This window comes from Lolium rigidum, chromosome 7 (assembly GCF_022539505.1).
Source record: "Lolium rigidum isolate FL_2022 chromosome 7, APGP_CSIRO_Lrig_0.1, whole genome shotgun sequence".
Taxonomy (NCBI): Eukaryota; Viridiplantae; Streptophyta; class Magnoliopsida; order Poales; family Poaceae; genus Lolium; species Lolium rigidum.
The window spans coordinates 163,139,231-163,154,449 of NC_061514.1; positions in this window are offsets into that span (position 1 = coordinate 163,139,231).

The following is a 15,219-nucleotide window of genomic DNA, read 5'->3' on the forward strand; positions in this document are numbered from 1 at the left end:
TCGGAATCGGCCTCCACGTTGCTTGTTCGTTGAAGGTTTTGTAAGTTCCCTTCGTAAATTTTTTGGGGCCGATCACAAGGATCAGCCTCTCCTGGTTTGCCCATTGGTTTGATCTTGCTACTTGGTCGGTGCTGGATGAAACCAACCCAACCTCTCGACTTGATGCGCCTGCTCGTCGTCCACCTTGCGTGCTCCGTAGAGTCGTGGAGCGCTACGCTCCGTCGGCAAGACGAGTACCATGTTTGTGCCGGCCGATGTCTCATCATCGGCTTTCCTCTCGTTTAGGGCGCCACTCCATTTTCCGTGGACGACCCTCTTCATCCAGGGTTCGGCTGAACCTTTGCAGCCGGATCAGGCCGTGCCTTTCTTAGCGTATGCAGGTACAACCTTTCGGCTTCCTCCGGGCCGCGCAATCGCCGAACCCTCGCGCTTCGGGAACGGCTGAGTCCGTCAGGGCACCACCTTGGCCGGTGGTACCTGTCTTCTTCCACTTCTCCCTCGTCTTCTGAATCTTCAAGATCTGCCCAACGAGGTGACTCAGCGCGTTTGCTTTGTGGTGGGAGAGGCCCTAAGCGCTCAAACACAGACACGTTGGCTGCCTCCTTCTTTTCTCGATTGCATTCGGGCAGCTGCCGATTGTGGGCAATCGGCTCATTCTCGAATCCCAGCGAGTGTCCGAAGAAGGGGCAGTCCCGATGTACCGGCGTTGTCATCTTGCTCCCTGGATGCTTCCGTGGCACAGCGCTCGTGCTCCTCCTCATCGTGATCCCGCCGACGATATCTTCGGCTTCTCTAGCCAAACGATCTTCTCTATCACCGTAATTGGGTCGCCGGCGTTGACCATTCCGACTAACATATTTGTTGAGGAGGTGATCGAGAGAGGGTCGCCGATATCTTATATTCTTCACCTCTCCCTCTGTGACATAGCGCTTGCCATCATGACGGAGCCGATCGCGTGGAGCGGCCTCATCTGTATCCTTGCTGTGAGAGCAGCTGCCCTCATCTCCATCTTTGCCAGAGTGGTTTCCAGGCCCTACCATGTTGATGCTGAACGAGGGGCCTGGGCTGGCAACCTTCGGGGGTAGGTGATTTCTACCATGTTAACGGCGGGGAAGGGTTGGGTGTCGACCTTCATGGCGTACTCGGTTGAAAATTAGCCGCCCCTTCTCTATCGCCGCTTGGATGTGCCGACGCCACACCCGGCGGTCGTTGGTGGCATGGGAAAGCGAGTTGTGGAATTTGCGGTACGGCTTTCCGTTTAGCTCTTTCGCCGTGGGGAACTTGAGACCTTCAGGAACCGTCAACTCGTTTCTCCTTGAGCGAGGAGGTCGAAGATTTGTTCGGTCTTGGTCACGTCAAAGTCAAATCCCCGGGCGGCCCCGGTGGCTTTACCCATTTGCAGGCCACGGGGTTCCTCCCCGAGTCCACTCAGCCACTTGCTATCTCTTGGCCTCCCGCGAGCACTTCATCCTCCTCCGTATCGACCATGACTACTGCACGCTTGAACTTGTCTTGATACAGGTCGGGGTGGCGCTGTTCATATGCTGATAGTTTCTGAACCATGTGCGCCAGCGAGGGATAATCTGCTTGGGAGGCCATGTCCTTGAGCTGTGTTGCAAGGCCTGCTACTGCCAACTCGACTCGCTTCCTTTTCAGTTATACGAACCGAATAACATCGGTTCCTAAGATTCTCGAAGCGCCGGATGTACTCGTCACCGTTTCCCCGCGCTTCGACGTAGTTGTGCTAGATCGGCAATGCCGGACTCGGAAGCTTCGAATGGTATTGCATATGGAACTGTTCTTCCAATTGCTTCCAAGACCGGATGGAGTTCGCCGGTAGAGAGGTGTACCATCCAAAAGCCGATCCCGTGAGGGACCGTGAAAAGAGCCTCACGCGTAGCTGATCCGACACCGAAGCCGGTCCTAGTTGAGCCAAATATCGGCCGACGTGCTCGATGGAGCCGGAGCCATCCGATCCACCGAATTTGGAGAAGTCGGGGAGCCGATATTTTGGTGGCAGCGGGATCATCTCGTAATCGTCGGTGGTACGGCTTGGAATAGCCGATCGCCCTTCTTTTCGGCATCATGCCGAACTGGTCTCTCGCATGGTACCGATCTGATCCGCCGTGTCTGGCCGTAGGAGTTGCACTCGAAGATTCGCCGGGGTGGCGTACTTGGCCTGCCACGTTTGCTTTTCCAGCTGCGAGCCGCCTGCAGGAGCCGGGCTCGGGAGTTTCGTCGGTGTGGCGTATTTAGTTAGCCACGTCCGCTCTGTCGCCGACGTTCCTCCCGTCTTCGCCGGAGTCCCCGATGTTGTGGCCTGGTTTGTGAGTGCCCGATCACCACAATCCGACACATACATGCACGCGTACCCATGAGGGATCTCCTTAGGCGCCTCCATTAAGAACCGGTAGTCACCGGGGTCGCCACCAGTTCGTAGACGAGGAATGCCGGTGTAGTCGGCACTTCGGCGAGGTGCCGCCAACGCAAACGGCAGCGGTGGACGGGACCGGAAAGGCAACTCTCCTTGATGAGTCCCGAGGGTTGGTCCCGACGGCGAGTACCGGTGGCTCATGATCTCTCGGATCACGCGCGAGCGACACGCTCCGGGCACGTTGACCAAGTTCTCAGAGTGGCGGTGTAGCGAGTGAGCCACCAGGTAGTTGATCTCTTGCCGCAGACCCCTGGTGCGTTCCTCCGACGGGGAAGAAAGGTCTACCCCATCGAGTGCACCTTCTGGTGAGAACCCCTTCCATCTGATGCCACCGGAACGGGTTCTCCGAAAAGAGCCGATGAGGTCGGCTTCGAGGGTAGCCTTGATCTCGTTGTATTGCTTCTTGAGGTCGTCGAGCGGATCCTCGTAGGTGATCGGCGTGCCGTCCGCCATCTCGGATGTAGATGGCGATGTGGTTGATGTAGACGATTGTCCCACCGGGCGTGCCGAGAATGTGTTGATCGCCAAAACCCACCGGCGGGCAGCGGCCTTGTCAACACCGTAGAGCCGGGGGGAGCCTAGAGCTGCGGCTGGCCGAGACCCCTCCGAGCGACGGCCCGCAATGCTCTTCCGGTCACACGCGGCGTTGCGAAGTGCAAGGGCGTGCCACCCGACCTATACCCGGTCGGGAAGGTGATGAGATTGCCTCGCTTAGTTTCCTGCAGGGCATACATGTAAACGTTAAATACGAGCCTCGATCGGCTCTCGAGTTATCTCGTGAATCGGCTCAAAGAGCCGATCCACCCATGATCCGTACGGGGTGTACGAATACTTGGTGGTCCTGCTTGATCAAGATGAAGCTAATGAGATCTACGACGATTTAGGGTTTTCACCACATAATCGGATCATCCTACTCCGAGGTTGGGCCGGATGGCCACGCACGGTGCTCGTAAGCCGATCCTAAACGAGGCCAAAAAACCAACATGAAGTTGATCCTAGGAACATCCCGTTTAGGACTTGCGAACGCCACCCTACGTGCCACAGGATCCTCCCCCTTTGTAAGGCCAAACTATTGCAGATATTAAACTAATCCTTGTAGAACAAGGAGCAATCGTAACGGATCAGATCTACTAAATAATGATCAAGCGGGGTGCCGCCCCACACCTGAGATAGGCGTGAGGACGGCTAGATATGCAAGGGTTGCACTACGTAAGCATGCTTAAACGAAGAACAATGCTAACCCTAACACATCTAATGATAACTACGTTGCTCGCCATCAAAAGCGCTTCGAGTACGAGCAACGCATGAACAATGTGGGGCTTGTGCTGCCTAGATCGCAAGATGCGATCTAGGCAGCATGTCGCTACCCGATAGAAACCCTCGAGATGAAGGAGTTGGCGATGCGCCGAGATTGGTTTGTTTTTGGGGTTGAACGTGAGTTGTTGTTTATTCCATAAACCCTAGGTACATATTTATAGTCCGGGGGACTTTCTAATGCGGGCGTGCACTAAACCGTACACGAGACAAACTCTAACTTTTTAATCTAACATACAATCTACCATAAAGATACACGGGCAATTCAGCCCAATTCCTTCGTGTCAGGCCGCTCCAGGATTTTCCATACATACTCTTCCAAACCCACCTTGATCGCGGCCCACCTCCTGATCGCGGTTAAATCCTGGTGATAACAATATCTTGATCTCGCCACCCCACCTGCTCCACCTCTGCGAGCATCGAAAGATAGACCACCGTCTGTGTTAATTTTCACAACATCCTCGTCTTGTGGTCTCCAACCATGGCCTCCATGGCCTGGAAGCATAGTTGTATATTTCTTTGGAACTTCAAGGATCGCTAAAACTTCTTTGACCATCTTCATAGAATGAACTCGGATCATACGCTCCTTTATCATGAGTCCAGGCATTCCGCGAACTCCAGATGGCCGACTAGGTTGTTCCTTTGATTTTCTTTTCTAGCATTTTCGATCCTTTCCTTTTCTAATTCTATTTTCTTACGGTCAGTCCTGCTTTTTTTACTCCCTCCTTGGATGTTGTAGACCTATCTAAATTCATATATATCTATACATTAATTAGTTTTTTCTTACTACAAAAAGTAAAATGTAGTGAAACTTGAATCTAGAATCTTGGTGGACTTCTCCGCACCAAACTCGCCATCTATTCTATTATATATTGATGATATAACAACAAAATATTGTATTTGATCATCAATTCTACTTTTTCCTTTTTCCTCCTTTTCGTGTTAGGGAATGTGTATTTTTCAGATCAAAATTCATGTTAGCTAATTTATTTTCTAATTTTCTTTTTGGGCCAATCATGTTTTAAGGGAAAATAATAGGTGGAGAGATCACTTTCAACTGAAATGAGCTACCACTTTCACCTTAAATAAATTAACACTTTTAAAATTAAGAAATTTATTTTTAGTGTAAACTTGTGTGCTGCGTAAATATAGGCAACATGAGAACATTTATTATTTCAATATCTTTAGATCCGGTCACCATTTATGTTGAGAAAGGGGAAACCTTTCTACTAATGTACTTGTGAGAACGGTGAATCTTGAGCTCCACATTCTGATGATATTTGCGTCTGTTTTCTACATGATAGGGGCTATTGTCCTGGTATGCATATCTTGATCTCGCCACCCCACCTGCTCCACCTCAGCGAGCATCGAAAGACAGACCACCGTCTGTGTTAATTTTCACAACATCCTCGTCTTGTGGTCTCCAACCATGGCCTCCATGGCCTGGAAGCATAGTTGTATATTTCTTTGGAACTTCAAGGATCGCTAAAACTTCTTTGACCATCTTCATAGAATGAACTGGATCATACGCTCCTTTATCATGAGTCCAGGCATTCCGCGAACTCCAGATGGCCGACTAGGTTGTTCCTTTGATTTTCTTTTCTAGCATTTTCGATCCTTTCCTTTTCTAATTCTATTTTCTTACGGTCAGTCCTGCTTTTTTTTACTCCCTCCTTGAATGTTGTAGACCTATCTAAATTCATATATATCTATACATTAATTAGTTTTTTCTTACTACAAAAAGTAAAATGTAGTGAAACTTGAATCTAGAATCTTGGTGGACTTCTCCGCACCAAACTCGCCATCTATTCTATTATATATTGATGATATAACAACAAAATATTGTATTTGATCATCAATTCTACTTTTTTCCTTTTTCCTCCTTTTCGTGTTAGGGAATGTGTATTTTTCAGATCAAAATTCATGTTAGCTAATTTATTTTCTAATTTTCTTTTTGGGCCAATAATTTTTTAAGGGAAAATAATAGGTGGAGAGATCACTTTCAACTGAAATGAGCTACCACTTTCACCTTAAATAAATTAACACTTTTAAAATTAAGAAATTTATTTTTAGTGTAAACTTGTGTGCTGCGTAAATATAGGCAACATGAGAACATTTATTATTTCAATATCTTTAGATCCGGTCACCATTTATGTTGAGAAAGGGGAAACCTTTCTACTAATGTACTTGTGAGAACGGTGAATCTTGAGCTCCCCACATTCTGATGATATTTGCGTCTGTTTTCTACATGATAGGGGCTATTGTCCTGGTATGCATACCTTGATCTCGCCACCCTACCTGCTCCACCTCTGCGAGCATCGAAAGACAGACCATCGTCTGTGTTAATTTTCACAACATCCTCGTCTTGTGGTCTCCAACCATAGCCTGGAAGCATAGTTGTATATTTCTTTGGAACTTCAAGAATCGCTAAAACTTCTTTGACCATCTTCATAGAATGAACTGGATCATACGCTCCTTTATCATGAGTCCAGGCATTCCGCGAACTCCAGATGGCCGACTAGGTTGTTCCTTTGATTTTCTTTTCTAGCATTTTCGATCCTTTCCTTTTCTAATTCTATTTTCTTACGGTCAGTCCTGCTTTTTTTACTCCCTCCTTGGATGTTGTAGACCTATCTAAATTCATATATATCTATATACATTAATTAGTTTTTTCTTACTTCAAAAAGTAAAATGTAGTGAAACTTGAATCTAGAATCTTGGTGGACTTCTCCGCACCAAACTCGCCATCTATTCTATTATATATTGATGATATAACAACAAAATATTGTATTTGATCATCAATTCTACTTTTTTTCCTTTTTCCTCCTTTTCGTGTTAGGGAATGTGTATTTTTCAGATCAAAATTCATGTTAGCTAATTTATTTTCTAATTTTCTTTTTGGGCCAATCATTTTTTAAGGGAAAATAATAGGTGGAGAGATCACTTTCAACTGAAATGAGCTACCACTTTCACCTTAAATAAATTAACACTTTTCAAATTAAGAAATTTATTTTTAGTGTAAACTTGTGTGCTGCGTAAATATAGGCAACATGAGAACATTTATTATTTCAATATCTTTAGATCCGGTCACCATTTATGTTGAGAAAGGGGAAACCTTTCTACTAATGTACTTGTGAGAACGGTGAATCTTGAGCTCCACATTCTGATGATATTTGCGTCTGTTTTCTACATGATAGGGGTTATTGTCCTGGTATGCATATCTTGATCTCGCCACCCCACCTGCTCCACCTCTGCGAGCATCGAAAGACAGACCATCGTCTGTGTTAATTTTCACAACATCCTCGTCTTGTGGTCTCCAACCATGGCCTCCATGGCCTGGAAGCATAGTTGTATATTTCTTTGGAACTTCAAGGATCGCTAAAACATCTTTGACCATCTTCATAGAATGAACTGGATCATTAGCTCCTTTATCATGAGTCCAGGCATTCCGCGAACTCCAGATGGCCGACTAGGTTGTTCCTTTGATTTTCTTTTCTAGCATTTTCGATCCTTTCCTTTTCTAATTCTATTTTCTTACGGTCAGTCCTGCTTTTTTTACTCCCTCCTTGGATGTTGTAGACCTATCTAAATTCATATATATCTATACATTAATTAGTTTTTTCTTACTACAAAAAGTAAAATGTAGTTAAACTTGAATCTAGAATCTTGGTGGACTTCTCCGCACCAAACTCGCCATCTATTCTATTACTAGATACTACCCCGCGCGTTGCTGCGGGTATTTGTTGCTGTTTTTCGAAGTAGCCCAATGTAGCACATAAGATGAAAATTTGAATCAACTATATGACGGATCTTCATACATAGGCTGGTATTTTATTTGTGGTATACCTTTAGCAGAATCTATCTGATCGTTTTAGTAATGGTGCCTTCTGTGGTGGTCTTGATCGTTGCATCAGTATATTTCTTGTGAGTTTCTCTTACTGCAGGAAGAAAAGAAGGCGACAGCACATTGTGTGAATAATTAGGTACATTCTGGAGAAGAGATACAATGAGATACAAACTAAAAAAAAAAAAGGAAAACCGATTTCAGTAGTAGTACCTGCTGCTTCGGTTCTCCATAGATGAACTTCTGTGGCGTGGCAATATTTCTACTGAAATTCCTCATCTAGCACATACAGGTTTGTGCTACTCATCCTGAAGGAATGGAGAAAATATGAGCATACCAACTGTAGAATAAGACACATACATTCAGAGATGGAGAAAGATCAATTCCAATCAATGAACCCTGCATAAAAAACCTTCCATCAATCAAGGGAACAGTCGATGGGAACCTGTTACACATAGCGATTGACACGGGTCGCAGCTGTGAGGGAGGATTGGAGGTGCTTACCGGCCAACAGGCGATGATCAAAGTAGGTGCTTCAGTTTTGTCCAGTCAAGAACGCTTTATTGTCTCGTGGGCGGCGAAATCTGAAGCAGGGGCACTGGTTTCATGAATCGGGGGGATGGGAACGGAAAGCATCTCGAGCATGGGCGAGAGCACCATGTGTGGGTAGGACGGGAACGAAGGAGCTGTATTGCTTAAATTGGCGAGCTACTCATCGGTTACTCCTGGGCCAGGAGTTCTTTGGTGGGGAATTAAGATGAGGGATTTAAATCCGTCAGTTTCCCTTCTGAAAAATAGTGGGATGGGAGATGAATTTTCTTTTTTTGAGATCGGATGGGAGATGAATTGGATCTGGATGTTGAACGTGAAAAGGGAGAGGGTAATGACTAATCAACTGGGGAGTAATTGGGGATTGAAGAAGAGCCCAACTTGGCTGGTAGAAGGTGGGACGTGGTATGCGGGTGAATTGAAGAAGCCCTTGAAACAGATGTAACGCTCTCCGGGGGAAAATAGAGAATAATTGATGACGTGGCAAGACAGCTGAGGTGGCAGTCTATGATTGCTTGTAGATACATGATGAGGTGGATACCTTGCATGTGCAGGAAAATGGGATCACCTATTAAGAATAGAAAGATATATTGATGATATAACAACAAAATATTGTATTTGATCATCAATTCTACTTTTTTCCTTTTTCCTCCTTTTCGTGTTAGGGAATGTGTATTTTTCAGATCAAAATTCATGTTAGCTAATTTATTTTCTAATTTTCTTTTTGGGCCAATCATTTTTTAAGTGAAAATAATAGGTGGAGAGATCACTTTCAACTGAAATGAGCTACCACTTTCACCTTAAATAAATTAACACTTTTAAAATTAAGAAATTTATTTTTAGTGTAAACTTGTGTGCTGCGTAAATATAGGCAACATTGGTTTTATTACTTATCTAGTTGAGCCTGAATCTCCATACAACGATGTGGTACCACTTGATATCGAAACCTCGAGAATAGTTGAAGGTAAGACTGGAGATAAGTTTGGCAATGGGCCAAAGAGAGATTTCACACTATTTTTGAGGATCTCTGTATATGGGACTATGTTATACGAACTCTTCCATTGACATCCCTTACTCTGTTTATAATGAGATACTCGAGAATATAAGCCTACCTGAGATGCAAGCAACACAAAGTACCATAATACTCTCCAGACCTCAAGAGAGAAGTTTATTCTCTTTGATATGGGGAAGACGACATTCAATTCAACTTCTCTAAGCTCAAGAATAAACCACATCACAAAGCTGCAAACACTAAGGAAAATTAAATATTTTATATTTTTTGTGTGTTGACTTAAATGATCCAGAAGATGATCTAGCAAGAAGTCTAACAAATAGCGCTAATATTCCTAATGATGAATAGAAGAAGGAAATGGATACTCATTTGGACACCACTAGTTCTGATGATAAATTCATTGAATCAACTTATGAGGTACTAGAAATAAAATAATATTTTTTTTTAAAAAAAAAGAAATAGATGATGAGGCATTAACATTTGAATCTAGACCTCTACCAGATGGATTGAGGTATGAGTTTCTTGATGAGTCTAGTAAGTGCCCCATTATTATTAGTGCAAGTCTCTCAGGTATGGATGAAGAAAAAATGATGGGTGTGTTAAGGAAGCATCCTAAAAAAATTGGGATTCCTTAAATGACTTCAAATGAGTGAGCTCCTCTACATTTGTCACAAGACACCTGCTGTTGAAGATGCTGAACAAGTGGTCGACAATCAAAGGCTCTTTCACCCATGGATGAAAGACGTGGTAACTAAGAGCATCTCCACCGGTGTCCCCCATAGCGGCCCCGGTAGCGATTTGGGGGCCGGGAGCGAAAATGGGCTCGCACCGGTGCGCCCCAAATGGCGCTAGCCAATTTTCGAGCCCAATAGAATCGCTAGCAACCCCGTGTCGGCCCCTTCGCCAAGGGCGCGAATCGGGCGCGCCGGCGCCTCGCGAGGCTGAAAATTTTGGGCGTGGGAGCCGCATGTCAGCCACACATCCCAAAGTCGACGCCAGCGGGGAGTGGCGGGGCCGACGCATCAGCGGCTCATTCAATTTTAACCTAACCGTCGCCTACCTCGCGACGGGAGTTATTGGGGCGCAGCGGCGGTGCAGTTTCCGCAGACGCGCATCGAACCGTCCCGCCGCGCGCGCCTTGCTCTTTGTGTCGTTGTTAATGAGCGCCACCGCTCTCCCACCTCTCTCCGGCCTATAAAAAGGACTGCCTCTCATCGTCCCTCTAACTTACAAACCCTAGCGCCTCTCTCCCCAACCCTAGCCGCCACCATCTGAAAAGACGACGCCATATCTGGTCGAGGCCGAGGCCGTGGTCGTGGCCGCGGCAGAGCTGCATGCTCGCCGTCGCCTGCGACGCCGTTGTCTTCATCGTTGGACATGGACGAGGAGTGGCCCGTGCTGTTCGAGTTCGTCGTCGTCCTCAAGGGCGACCCAGACGGCATCTAGAGGCTGCCGGACAACTTCGCCGACTTCGTGATTTTAATTCAAAACATCTATCGGGCCCGCCGGTTTGGGGGCGCCGATGTGGGAATAACTCCCCCAAATAGAGGATGCAGTGCCGGCGTCCCCCAAACGGAGGTGCCGGCGCCTCTACCGGCGACTATTTGGGAGGCGCCGGTGGAGATGCTCTAAAAAGGGAGGTAATACGCCTACAAGATGCCGTACAATCTATCCTAATTCAGGTAGCAGGTGGGTTAACTCTGTTCATTGCATTCCTATACATGGAAGGGTGACTATCGTAATAGTGATGATAATAATTTGACACCAGCTATGAACACAACTGGGTATCTTATGTGCTTGGATTTTATGAGATAACCACGATATAAGTGGCGGGCTCCTCTAGCGTTAGCAGTCCGGAAAACACGTCTATCACTGGTAAGTCTTTTTTAGTAGTGTGATAGTTGGGAAATTCACACAGATCATCGAGCTATGTGATATCTAAGTTTGATTTACATATTGATTGGAAAGGGAAAGACAATCTTGTAGCTAATCATCTCTGATGATTAGGTTCCCATTAATGAATCTTTCCTAAGAGAGTATGTTCTTTCGGTTGAAGGTAAAGAACCATGGTATGCTGACTTCGATAAGTTTCTTGCAGAAAGGTTCTTACCACCCAATATGACTAAGGATAATCGTATAGTGCTAATGTGAGTTATAGTATATGTGTTTTTTTTTCTCTATTGCTTTTATCGCAATGTGCCACGTAGGGGTTAGATAGTAACACGAGTCACCACGGGCCTTGGAATCCTAGTACGAGTTGACCTATGATACTTGTCTTCTATGGCAGATCTCTTTGGCGTCTTGGTTGTTGTTTCGACTCCTCGAACCGACTTGGAGAAAGCCGACCCAAATCTCTTCTCTTGCAACCCTAACTAGGCAGCAACCATAAGTAGGTGCCGAACCTCTCTTGTCATCGGGGTCGTCTTTGTCATGGGACTGCCCGTTTGGTATTCCGCGTAATAGTAGTTATATAAATCTAAAAAATGCGTCATTTATTTGAACTTAATAGGATACAATATTTTACAAAAGTATTTTTCTATCAACATTCATGTGTGGAAATAATCGCAAGATATAACCAATGCATGACACTAGATCATGGTTGAATGTACATGATAATGAGCAGTTATTACTAAATTAGAAGAATATGAAATAAACAATGTATACCAAAGTAGGTGTGCATAAGTTTAGGACATTAATGAGAAGTGAACATTAATTTATAAATATGCATATAGTGAGTTACATTACCAAATATTTTATTATGTATTTATTTGAACTGATTCTAAAATGATAAGCATGAAATAACTAAACGGTACAAAATAGTATCATATATTTTTTCTAATCGTATAAGATTTTATTGCACCCTACGCAAGCACCATCAATATATATGGTTCCATAGAAGGTAGAAAATTAAAAGATGGTCGATGTACATTTAATGAAACTTAATAAGGTAAAATCACTTCCATTGAGTGAATATTTTCTATAAGCCTTATCAGTGGCGAAACAAATCCTTGTAATAGATGCATGGGATTAAATTGTGTTTGCTCCTACATATATAAAAGAACGTCATTAAATACAATATAAAGGAATACCAATAAATACAGTGCATACGAATGTGGGAGTATATGAATTTAGAGCTATAAAGATATTTGAACATTAATTTAAATATTTCCATAAATGCAATAAGTAATCGATCAATGTCCATGAGTTGATGATAGCTCTATAAAAATACCCTCAAAGACAATTCGTAGAAAGGAACCCAAATAGACGAGAAAAGAAGCATCAAAATTACTAGTAGCCTACTATCCTAGTATGGCACTCGTCACTAGCAGGGCCGTACCTGAGAAAATGGAGGCCCTGTGCGAAACAAAAAAATTAGACCCTTAATGTAACCATTGGTAATAAAGTAAAACATGATTTCATAGTCCATGTCAGTTTATTGGGATTTAAGAAAAAAAACTAAGAATTAGGCATAATCTGCCTGCTGCCTTAGGTGAATAAGTTTCTAGAAATCAGTGTCTCTATCTCCCTTTTAAATTAGGCGCTTAAGCATGTGGCTTGCCATGCAATCTCTTGGGCTTTTCTTTCCTTGGTCATACAACCTCTGCTAATAAGCCCAAAATAAACCGAGGCGGAGGAGTATACTCCATCCGTACCGATTTATTAGGCCGATACACAATTCAATTAAATATTTGACTATAAATTTGATGAACAAATATAAATTATATGTTTCAAAAATTCTACCAATCAATTCTATTCGAAAGATGTTTATAATAATATAATCTTTGTGACATAGAATTTATATTTTATTGATTAAATTTATAGTCAAACTGTTTTCTTGAGCTTGAGCACATGTCAGCCTAATAAACCAGTATGGAGGGAGTATGTCACGTTGGGGCCTTGGTGGTACATTTTTTGGAATTTCTTTTTAACATCTTAACAAAAAAGAGATTATGAATTCAAAAGTACTAGGAGTACCACTTCGGGAGAAACTATACCAAACATCTGAAGTTAATTGGGTGGCAGAACATAATACTAGGAACTAGGGAGACGAATAAAGAAGAAAGAGAGAGTTGCACGCGTGGGGGGCCTCCCTCTGGAGTTAATTCCGTGGCAGAGTCCAATGGAGTAGTACAGTAATGCTCAACAAATTGATTAGCCTCAATTAAACTAGTCATTAGCAGTACTTAAATAGGAGTAATTTGGAGGCCCTCCTAATTTGGGAGCCCTGTGCGGTCGCTCACTCTGCACATGCGTCAAATACGGCCCTGGTAAGCAGGGCTTTGTACGGCGATTATGCCGTACAAGTTTAATGGAATGTCAGCGTTCCAAGTCAAAAAAAGGCCCGTCTGCATTTGGACCAACTTGAAAGAAAAAGCAGCGCGAGCCTTTACGAATGATCTTTCGTTGCTAGTTTTTGCGGGAACTTCACGCGTGCTACTCAAATGGAACTTGTAGGGACTCCCACAATAGGTAGGTGAAGTGCATGAACTATGGCTGCCTGTCCCAAATGTTCATGCCCACTACGCCATTCCAACCTTAGCTTAGACGACAAATCTAGCGCCTCTTTGGATTTGCTGATTGAAGTAGTGAAAACTCATAAGCGCCTTTTTGACGACAAATCTCTACAATGTATGTGCGTTCGTCTAGTTTCATGAAAAAAGTTTCGTGAAAAAATGGTAGTTTTGTGGTCTATGTAAAAAATAGAAAAATTATCTTGGGAAAAGCCTTATTTTTAGCATCAATTCTTTTTTACACACGCCACACTTAAAGTTGATTTTTTTTTTGCGAAACACAGTACATACGTAGACACTCACATATACGTACATACACTCACCTCTATGAACGCACGCACGCACATCCTACCTCTATGAGCACCTCTGAGAGACTGCATCTAAGAAACTTCATCCGACGGGTCTTGAGATTGACGAAGTAACCACATGCGTCTCGCCGTCGACGGGAACGTCGCCTCCCACTGAAAAATATTTCGCCTTTTAACGAGACATTAAAGTGTCAAACCTGAGGTCACTGTGATTTTTTATTAAATGACTTTGTGGGCGGCGTATCAGGTGAAAATGTACATGCAAATATTTTGTTTCAATTTGTTTAATATTTTTAGAATACGTCAAGATGTGTTTCAAAATAAATGGAGGGTATGCTCCTTGAGCCAAAATAAGCGCTTCCAGTATCCAAAATTTAATTTGGCTATGCTCCCATGAGCCAAAACACTGAGCATTACGGTTATAATTTTCGCGTGTAGTACTATATAACGAGCACGAACCAAGCACCAAATGTTTTGCCCAGCGCCAGCGCGCGACCACCATACACGGTAGAACAATGTCCGGAAACCGGCCAGCCGGCGTCCTCCTCCTCGCTGCCCTTCTCCTCGTGGCATCCGTCTCTACGGCCGTCCGGGCGTACGGCGGCCGGATCGTCATCAGCCACGGCGCCGCGGCTCGGACTGCTAGGACGCTGACGAGGCGGCTGGAGGACGAAGTGGCGGCGGAGCTGAGTGTTGGGCGGACGGCCTCCTGGGAGGCGGCGGCAACGACGGCATCAGCAACGAGGCCATTAAACAGCCGGACAAGCCGGCGTGCATAAAAGCATGCGCTGCCAAAAGGAAAGGAGAACCCTACACCGGCCGGTCGTGCCAAAACATATACCAATGCCCGACGAGCCCGGCCGCCGTAATATGACGGCCGGTCCACGACCTTCGTACATGCCATCCGATCGACCACCGGTGGAGGTAGCTAGCACGGTCAGGTGTATGTACAGCTTCTGGGATCCAGAATAAACGCGAGCAGACGAGCACCTCACACCTAATTTGCTTTTGGAAATTATGTAACCCAGTTGTAGTTTTGGAAATGTCAATGGGATACTCTACTCTCGGAACTAACAAAATGGGTATCTTTGTTACTTCCTCCAATTCATATTACTTGACGCTAATATAGATATATCTAGATATATTTTAATTATAGATATATCCATTTTAGCATAGATCAAAGAGGTATATTAATTAAGTTTTATTTATTTCTATTCATTTAGCTTGTTGTTGATGCTGCTACTGGT